Raw genomic sequence first — 9,406 nt, 5'->3', positions numbered from 1 at the left:
ATGTATCCAAATTCATTTCTTTACTAAAAACATTTTTTCCTTTGACAACTTGATTACACTTGTTTCTTTTAAAAATTTTGTGGTTGGCACTCCCATTTCTTTTAACATTTCAGCAAAGGAATTGCTGATTTATTCATCATTCTTGGCTAAATATGAAGCATATAATTAGTTCTGGAGGTGGAAGTTGGAGATCAGGGTGTCAGCTTGGTAGGGTGAGGGGCCTCCGTCTTCCAGGTTGCAGACTTCTCATTATATCCTCCCATGGTGGAATGGCCTAGATATTTTTTTTCTGCATAATATTCCTTCTATGGATCTACCATAATTTATCCATCTCCCTAATGTTAATGTTTGGTTGTTTCTAATGTTTTGCTATTATAAATGATGGTGGGCTAAATACCTTTGTGTGTAAGTTGTCTGATTTTCAGATTACTTCTTAGAATAAATTCCTAGAAGTGAAATATGGTCTGAGTAGAGTGAAAGGTACTTCTATATTATTTTTCAGAATTCCTGGGCCAATTTATATCCCCAGCGTCCACTTTGAGAATACATGTTATTGTCCTCTTACCAGCATTGAGAAAATAGAAATATATATATATATATATATATATATATATATATATATATATATTAAAGATTTTATTTATTTATTTGACAGGGAGAGAGAGAATGAGCAGGAGGAGGGAGAGGGAGAAGCAGACTCCATGCCGAGCAGGGAGCCCAATGCAGGGCTCGATCCCAGGACCCTGGGATCATGACCTGAGCTGAAGGCAGATGCCTAACCGACTGAGCCACCCAGGTGCACCTATATTTATATTTTTAATGTTTTAGAATTTGACCAACAAAAAAGTTTCCACATAGTTCTCATGGTTATCATTTTACACCTCTCTAATATCCCATAGTAATATTATCTTACCTTAGCCCTGTTTTTTTTGTTAGTGGTCTTTTTCTAATATGTTACATTGTCTAGAATAGCAAATTATTAGAAACAACTATTTTCCAGACTATTTTCTACCTTTGTGTTCCTTTGAATTATTTTTTAAACAGGCAAATTATCAGCAATAGGTCATAAATTATGAACATTTTCATTACATATGGATTTTTTAAAAATTTTAGTAGGGGTTCTCTTATAGTGTGATGAACATCATTTACTGGAAGTCACTGAGCAAGAACACATCCTTCTTAAAGTGTGGTTAAGCATGTGTGTGTGTGTGTGTATGTGAGTGTGAGTGTGTATGAGAGAAGGAGGTGGGGGGAGGAGAGAGAGGGGGGAAGGGAGGGGAGAAAGAGAGGGAGGGAGAGAGGGAGGAAGGGGAGAGGGGAGGAGGAGAGAAATGGAAACCATTGGCCTTTAAGGTCCCTTCTAATTCTGATTTTGTGACTCACTATATTGTCCAGTATCCAAGGCAGTCTTGGTGATGAGGGTTTAAAGAACTCCAGACCTGGAGAGGATCGGATTTGTTTTGTTTTGTTTTGTTTTGTTTTTTAATGCACGCTGAGCTGCTTAGACTGATGTGACTTTGGCCAACTTACATTATCTCCTTGGGTTTCATTGAAACCCATAGATGCACATAAAGATAATTCATGTAAATCACACTAAATTCTAAGTTAAACATCTCTGGGTAAAAAAAAAAAAAAAAAAAAAAAATTAATGTTGTCACCCTTAGACCATCGTGGAGATCTGATTTGCCTTACATGCAAATTCCTTCCACCCTACAGATTTTGTCCACCTGGCTCCTTGCCGACCCCTCCCACCCCCCACCTTAGGGTTCTTCAAAGGGAATTACCTTTGGGAAGCTGGAGGTGAGAGGTTTGTTTGCTCCTGTTGAGCTGGCTGCCTTCCATGTGGCTTTATCCAGGATGGCTTGGAAAGCTGCCATCTCTGAAAGCCAATTAGAGATACTGAGACACTATGGGAGGTTCATTGTCTTCTGAAGAATTTAACTCTTGAAATGGTGTATCAAGGGGCGCCTGGGTGGCTCAGTTGGTTAAGCAACTGCCTTCGGCTCAGGTCATGATCCTAGAGTCCCTGGATCGAGTCCCACATCAGGCTCCCTGCTCGGCAGGGAGTCTGCTTCTCCCTCTGACCCTCCCCTCTCTCATGTGCTCTCTCTCATTCTCTCTCTCTCAAATAAATAAATAAAATCTTTAAAAAAAAAAAAAAAAAGAAATGGTGTATCAAGTCTGTGGAAATTATTTTATTTTTTTAAAGTTTATTTATTTTAGGTCATCTCTACACCCAACGTGGGGCTCGAACTCACAACCCCGAGATCAAGAGTCGCACGCTCTTTTGACTGAGCCAGCCAGGTACACTGTGAAAATTACTTTAAAATACTAAAAGTAATTTTTTTAGATGACGAAAACACCTGGCTCCCTGGCATTGACATTCTAGCATTTTATAGAATAACAATGGACAAGGGCACCTGGGTGGCTCAGTTGGTTAAGCATCTGCCTTCAGTTCAGGTCATGATCCTGGGGTCCTGGGATCAAGCCCCACGTCTGGCTCCCTGCTCAGTGTGGAGTCTGCTTCTCCCTCTCCCTGTGACCCTACTGCTGCTTGTGCTCTCGTGCTCTCTCTCTCAAGTGTATAAATAAAAAATCTTTTAAAAAAAGAATAATAATGGACCAAAATATCCTCCGTATAAGCATCATAGGTCATGATGTCTGAAAGTTTTTCTCACCATCTTAGCACAAAACCTGGGTATTATTCAGCCTCATGATCTGCTCTATTGTTTGTTCTCATTGCTAGGGCAGACTTGTAGAACTGATCAGTAGTATGTACATTTTCCTTCATTTCTGGCAAAAACACACAGTGGTCTCACTCATAGTTCCCAAAAGTCAATTGCCAAATTGCTCTTTTGAACAAAACAGTTCCTTCCCATTTCCCCAAACCTGGCATGATCCTGGCATATCTGAAAAGGCTGCATTGGAGCCAGGAATCTGGTAACAGGACCACAAATTTTATTTTTAATCGGGCAAAATGCACACTCGCCTAGAATTATATTTACAGCCAACCTTTAAAAATCTCACATAAAAAGAAAAATGCTAACTCTAATACAAATCAATAGCAATTCTGTCTTCAGATTCAAAATAAAATTGAATTCAATATGTTGAATTCAGTATCTAATAGTGGGAATGCCGTGCATGTTATTTTTGGGTAAGGCATGGGCATGATTGATGTCTATCCTGAACAGGCAGATAGAAAGAAATAATAAAAAGTCAATTTCAATTTCTGGGACAATTGAATGAAATATCTATATGCCAATTTAAAAAGCAGTTTCTCCCATACTACTTAAATTAAGAATAGATTTCTCCTATGACCCAGCATTACTGCATCTGGCAAGATTTCCCAAGGAGGTACATTCATGGACCCATAAAGGGAGCAGGTGAGGATTTTCATGGTGGTGCGATGTGGAAATGGGGCTTGAGCCAAGCTAGGAGTGCATCTCCCAGTGAAGGGAGAAGTGAACCATGACAGCTTACACAGAATCCTGTGTGGTAGCTAGAGGATCTGGACATAGGGACATTGAGGTAAATAGATTTGAAAAACATTACTATTGTGGTGAGCAAAGAGGCAGGATGAAATCCAGTTTATGTAAATCCAAAACAACTAATTGTTCACGTTTTATAAGAGCACAGAGGGGGACCCGTGTGGTTGCCTTATGGAATGGGAGCCGGAGACAGAGAGAGCACTGGGGGGATAAAAGTGAATAAAGAGTAAAATGAATGGCACCTTGCAGTGGCTGATGACGATAGAGTGAGAACTACATCCCTTGAACAGACATGCAGATAAGTGGAGGAAAGTATAGGCTATGAAAGAATAAAACTTCATGTGGTGGAAGGCTGGGACTAACACTGGGAATGTAGCATACATTTTCCCAAAATCCATAAATAAGTTAGTACACTTCTCTTAAGAATAAATGGGTACTTACAATTTTAATCTATTCAGTGATCCTAAGAATGGACTTGGTGAGCTAATTTAGGCATTAAAGTTTGTTGCTAGTGCATAAGATGCAGAAGGCGTCCATCCATTAGTAGTCTTATGTTGAAGATTTTCAAGTGTATTTAACTTGATGTATAAATTATCACCTTTCTCTGGAGCAATGAGATTCTCCCAGATTCTTGTGTATTGGTTTTTCAAAAAATAGATTCCTCCCATTCATCCTTTTCTCCCCACTGATCTGTTCACTGTCTCCATAGTTTTGCCTTTTCCTGAATGTCATATGGTTGGAATTATACGGTATGGAGCTTCTTTCATGTAGTAATATTACTTCTTTCACGTAGTCATATACATTTAGGTTTCCACCATGTCTTTTCATGGCTTGGTAGTGTGTAAATCAGTTTTCAAAAGAATATTTGATCTGAGTATCTTCAAAGTATAATTAAGTATTCTCTGTACTTAATATATCACTTATAGCAATACAAAGTTTGGGGAATTTGTACCAGACAAGCCTGTAATTGAAGCCAAGTGTTACATCTTATGTGTCATTTTTTTCCCCCTCTTAAGTTTTGGTGGATCTTAGGACATCTCTACGCAAATTATAAAAGGTGCCCATTCCTCAAGAAAAACTGAGTGGGTACATACGAACAACCTGAGCTACCCTAGAAGGGCTTTCCAGATCCCAGTGGGCAGCAGTCTTGGGCCCGCATCGCTTTCCTGCTCAGGTGCACCCTGGACTCCAGGGCGCCCTTGTTGGCTTCTCAAACACTCCATGTTCCTTTCCTGCTGCCATCCAGAGGCAGGTGAGGACTCTGGCTCAGCAGTGTCAGGGGGCAGGTGGGTGAGGGAGGCAAACTCAGGGCCTCCAGAGCAGGGCTGGGACCAGGTGCCGGTGTGCGTGGGCACTCCGCAAGGATGTGCACAGTTGTGTGTACAGTGTGGGCTTATTAGAGGGATTTTACCAGAAGGGGACTTCCTGCTGCCCCAGGACTAGTATGAGAAGCCTGAATTGCTTCATTCCCCACCCGCTCTTACTCTCAGCTCTCACATAGGTAGGTCTGGATGGAATCGTGATCTTGCCAGGTGCACAGGAGGTGTGTGACCCCGGGGCTGGCATCCATCACCTCAAGTAGCATCTCCCAAGGAGAGTCTCCACCCTCTTGACCTGTTCTTGGGCAGGTCGTATGTGGTGCGGGAGAGGAGATCCATGGTGGGGTGCAGGGAGGGGCAGGCGGGCTGCCTGGGCGTCCTGTGGTAGAGTGTGAGTCATGGCACACTCCCGTGGCTTGAAGCTCCCTGGAACCTGCATCCTGCCTATTTATCTAGTTGCTTACATATCTCTGGTCTATATACTGCAAGCACTTGAACACAAGGCTGCACTTTGTTTCAAGTTGAAACTGCTCTTTTCAACAACTCATGCATACTCTGTATTAGTTCGCTAGGGTTGCTGTAACAAAGTACCACAAACTGGGTGGCTAAGACTGATAGAGGGATAGAGATGTAGTGTCTCACTGTTCAGAGGCTAGAAGTCCAAGATCAACATGTCAGCAGGACTGGCTCTTTCTGAGGGCTGAGGGCAAGAATCCATTCTAGACCTCTCCCCTCGTGTCTGGTGGGCTGCTAGCGATCTTTAGGATCCCTTGGCTTGTAGACGTGTCACCCTGATCTCTGCCTTCAGCACATGCTGTTCTCTCTGTGGGCAGGTCTGCGTCCAAATCTCCCCTTTATATAAAAACAGACTGGATTAGAGGCCCACCCTATTCTAGTGTGACCTATCTTAAGTAATTATCCCAGCAACGACCCTACTTCTGAATAAGATCACATTCTGAGGTCCTGGGGGATAAGCATTTGCGGGGGATAGAGTTCAGCCCATAATACTCCCTCTCGGTAGTTTCCTTCATTTGATGGGGTAACAGGAACTTCCCAGATAAAAAGATCTCCCTCAGGGTACAAAGAACAGGACAAGAGTTTCAGCAAAGAGTTCAACAAATAGTGACCATGGGAATAAACAAGGACCACCCAAATGAGAAGCCAAAGCTATTCATTCAGAGCCTGCTCTAGCAAGGGAGTCAGCCACTATCACCTACATCTGGGAGTCACTAAGAGGCAGGCAAGGGAGTGGGAGAGCTTCATAGCGAAAAAGGGGAAGGCTCCAGATCTTCCGTGTGCCGACTGTAGGCTGTTGGCATGGGCCAGCTGTAGGTGGGCTGGCTGGGAGTGGGGCATCCTGTGTGATTGGTTAAGGGTACACATTTCCCTTTCCCTGGATGGTCCGGAGTTGGAAGCAGGGGTGAAAATAATTAATTAACTGAAGCTATCTGTTACTAACCAAATCTTGGCTGAGTGCTATGGAGGTGGTTTGCCTTCCTGACTTGGGTGCTACAGATAGTAGTTTGACTTCCTAGACTAGTTGACTTCCTAGAGTACTAGTTGACTTCCTAGAGTACTAGTGGACTTCCTAGGCTAGTTGACTTCCTAGACTACCTTCCTAGACAGGTAGTGGGTGGGCTTCTTGGACTGGTTGCCTGCAGGTTGTGGGTCAAAGTTCTATTTTTATATATGGTCTGGCCCTTGTCCAGTTGTCTCTCATCACAGAATTAACTTGGTGGGTAGATCTGCCCGTTACTCATTTCCACAAATGACTTAAATATGTATTTATTATAAACTCATGGAAACAATAATTAAAATTTTTTCCAATCTTGAGATGCCAAGTTTTCTCAAGAGCCTCCTCCTCTGTCTTCATAGCTCTACCTCTTTGCTGTGGTTGTTTGCACAGGCCACATTCATGGGTCTCATCTGAATCACTAATTCATCAAATGTTTACTGAGTTTGTGCTGCACATCTAGGCCTTGGGTAGGTGGAAGGAATCCGAGGTTAAAGACACAGTCCCTGCCTTCAGAGAGACTAGTGAGAAAGACAAGCAGGTAGATATTATAGTCCAACATGCTCAGTTGTCAAAGATAAAAAAAAAAAAAAAAAAGCTGGACACCAAAGTGGTTAAGGACAGATTTTAATATTGTAATATACTGTTACAGCAGGGAAGAGGGTCTAGCATGAACTCAACTTCGATTTGTACAGAGGTGACTGGGGGGTGTGTTACAGGGGAATGAGGGAGTAAGGAGTGGGGTGAGCTGGAGCTCAGTAGTGTCAGGGAAGTGAGAAATGCAAAATGTTGGTCAGTGTAAACGCTAATGATTAGGCCAGCTGTGTCCACCAGTTGTCAATCATCAAAGTTAAGACCCTGTCCTTCCAGAGACTGGGAGACAGAGGCCCTGTCCTTCCTGGTGATTACATTTTAAAGGAATAGCTTTCAGATCCTGGTTGTAACAGATATATAGATGGATAGATATATAGATAGATACGTGTAGAAATAGACGTATAAGTCCCTTTTAGTAAATGCTCTAAGAAAAGGTGGTCAGATGCCTACTGTCAGACATTGGTTAGAACAAATAGTTGATTTTTTTGGTCAGCCTTGAGCTTTCTCAGACAAGCACTTTAAGGGGGTGGGGGCTTGGGTCATCCTAGGGATGTGGCCTTGAGTTGTTAGAAGCTATAATAGTATTTGTTTAAGTCTTTGAATGTGTGGGGGGAAAGGTAGACAAAATCGTTTGTATTGAGATTCTGTAGTTTTTATAGGCCAGGGTTGAGGCCTAGTTGAGATGAGGGATCAAGAGGAGCCTGGCTAGGGCGCCTGGGTGGCTCAGTTGGTTAAGCGACTGCCTTCGGCTCAGGTCATGATCCTGGAGTCCCGGGATCGAGTCCCGCATCGGGCTCCCTGCTCAGCAGGGAGTCTGCTTCTCCCTCTCCCGCTCCCCCCTCTTGTGCTCTCTCTCTCACTCTCTCTCTCAAATAAATAAATAAAATCTTTAAAAAAAAAAAAGAGGAGCCTGGCTAGAGTTTGGTCAAGCAGTTTGTCACAGTGCTGCCCTGAAGGTGAACACAGGCCTTGGAGGTGGTGTGTGTGTGTGTCCCCATCCAGGGACAAGGGACAGCTGGACTGGAAAGAACACTCCCAGTAAACTAAATGAGTCCAGTCAGAAGAGGGAAGGGGGAGCAGAAGAGCAGGGTTCAGGCTTGTAGGACCTCACATGCATACAATTAAAAGGCCCTCTTAAGGAAATATATATAGAATTAGAAATACAAAATTAGGTAGCGGGCCTGCGGTGGGGGAGCCTGCAAGTAAGGTGACCTGAAGTGTAAGCTGCCCTTGGCTCATGAGCAATCTGTCTCTTGGGAAGAGTATGTTCCAGGCCCTGTGAACAGCAAGAACAAAGACAGGTAGGATAGAAAAGACCTGGCATGTTTAGGAACTAAAATCATTCAGAACTGGGTTTGCATGAAGGATATGTAAACGTTAAGCTAGAGAAATATCTGGGGATCCAATCACAGAAGGCCTGATGGGTCATCCTAAGAGTATGGATTTTACTCTGTCAGCTGTGGGGAGTCACAGGAGGATTTCAGGCAGGAGAGTGCCTTGATCACTTATTTAGGTATTAGAAAGATTATTCTGGAAGGAAGGGTGAAGGATGCGCTAGACCAGGTAAGGCTGGAAGGAGACACCAGATAGAGATTGTCTACAAGGCACTCCTACCACATGCCAATGAAGACCAATGCAGTCACACCACATTATGTATATATGATCTTAAAATAGATGCCAGGGTTCAGACGAAGTTGCTCTTCATCAAAAATATTTCTAGATTATGATTTCTGTAAGTTTAAAAGTATATTTACATATATTTTTATGGAAAAGCTAGCTTAAGACTTGTTGTTGATGAATCTTGCATGGTATAACATTTTATTTTATTTTTTAAAAGATTTTATTTATTTATTTGACATAGAGAGAGGGAGGGAGCACAAGCAGGGGGAGGGGCAGAGGGAGAAGCAGGTTCCCCGCTGAGCAAGGATCCTGATGTGGGGCTCGATCCCAAGACCCTGGGATCATGACCTGAGCCGAAAGCAGATGCTTAACGCACTGAGCCACCCAGGCACCCCTAACATTTTATTTTTAATAAAAAATTATGTATTTGATTTATTTGTCCTTGGGTATCATGCATATATAAAAAGGAATAGATTTTAAAGTCAGATAATTGTGCCAAACCTTAATGTATAATATTCTATTTTTATGCAGGACACTTTGGTACAGAGATGTCACAAGCAGTGTGGATTCTGTGTCACACAGCCTGTGACAGTGCTGGGGGCAGCATCATCTACTAAAAGCAAAAATCTTAGGGCACCTGGGTGGCTCAGTCGTTAAGCATCTGCCCTCAGCTCAGGTCATGATCCCAGGGTCCTGGGATCGAGCCCCGCATCGGGCTCCCTGCTCCGCGGGAAGCCTGCTTCTCCCTCTCCCACTCCCCCTGCTTGTGTTCTCTCTCTCGCTGTGTCTCTCTCTCTCAAATAAATAAATAAAATCTTAAAAAAAAAGAATAAAAGCAAAAATCTTAAATGAAAAGCACATTTACTGTTAGG

The sequence above is a fragment of the Halichoerus grypus genome, chromosome 12 (assembly GCF_964656455.1).
Source record: "Halichoerus grypus chromosome 12, mHalGry1.hap1.1, whole genome shotgun sequence".
In the NCBI taxonomy this organism is placed as follows: domain Eukaryota; kingdom Metazoa; phylum Chordata; class Mammalia; order Carnivora; family Phocidae; genus Halichoerus; species Halichoerus grypus.
The sequence above is the reverse complement of the archived record's forward strand: the minus strand, read 5'-3'. Positions refer to the sequence as shown.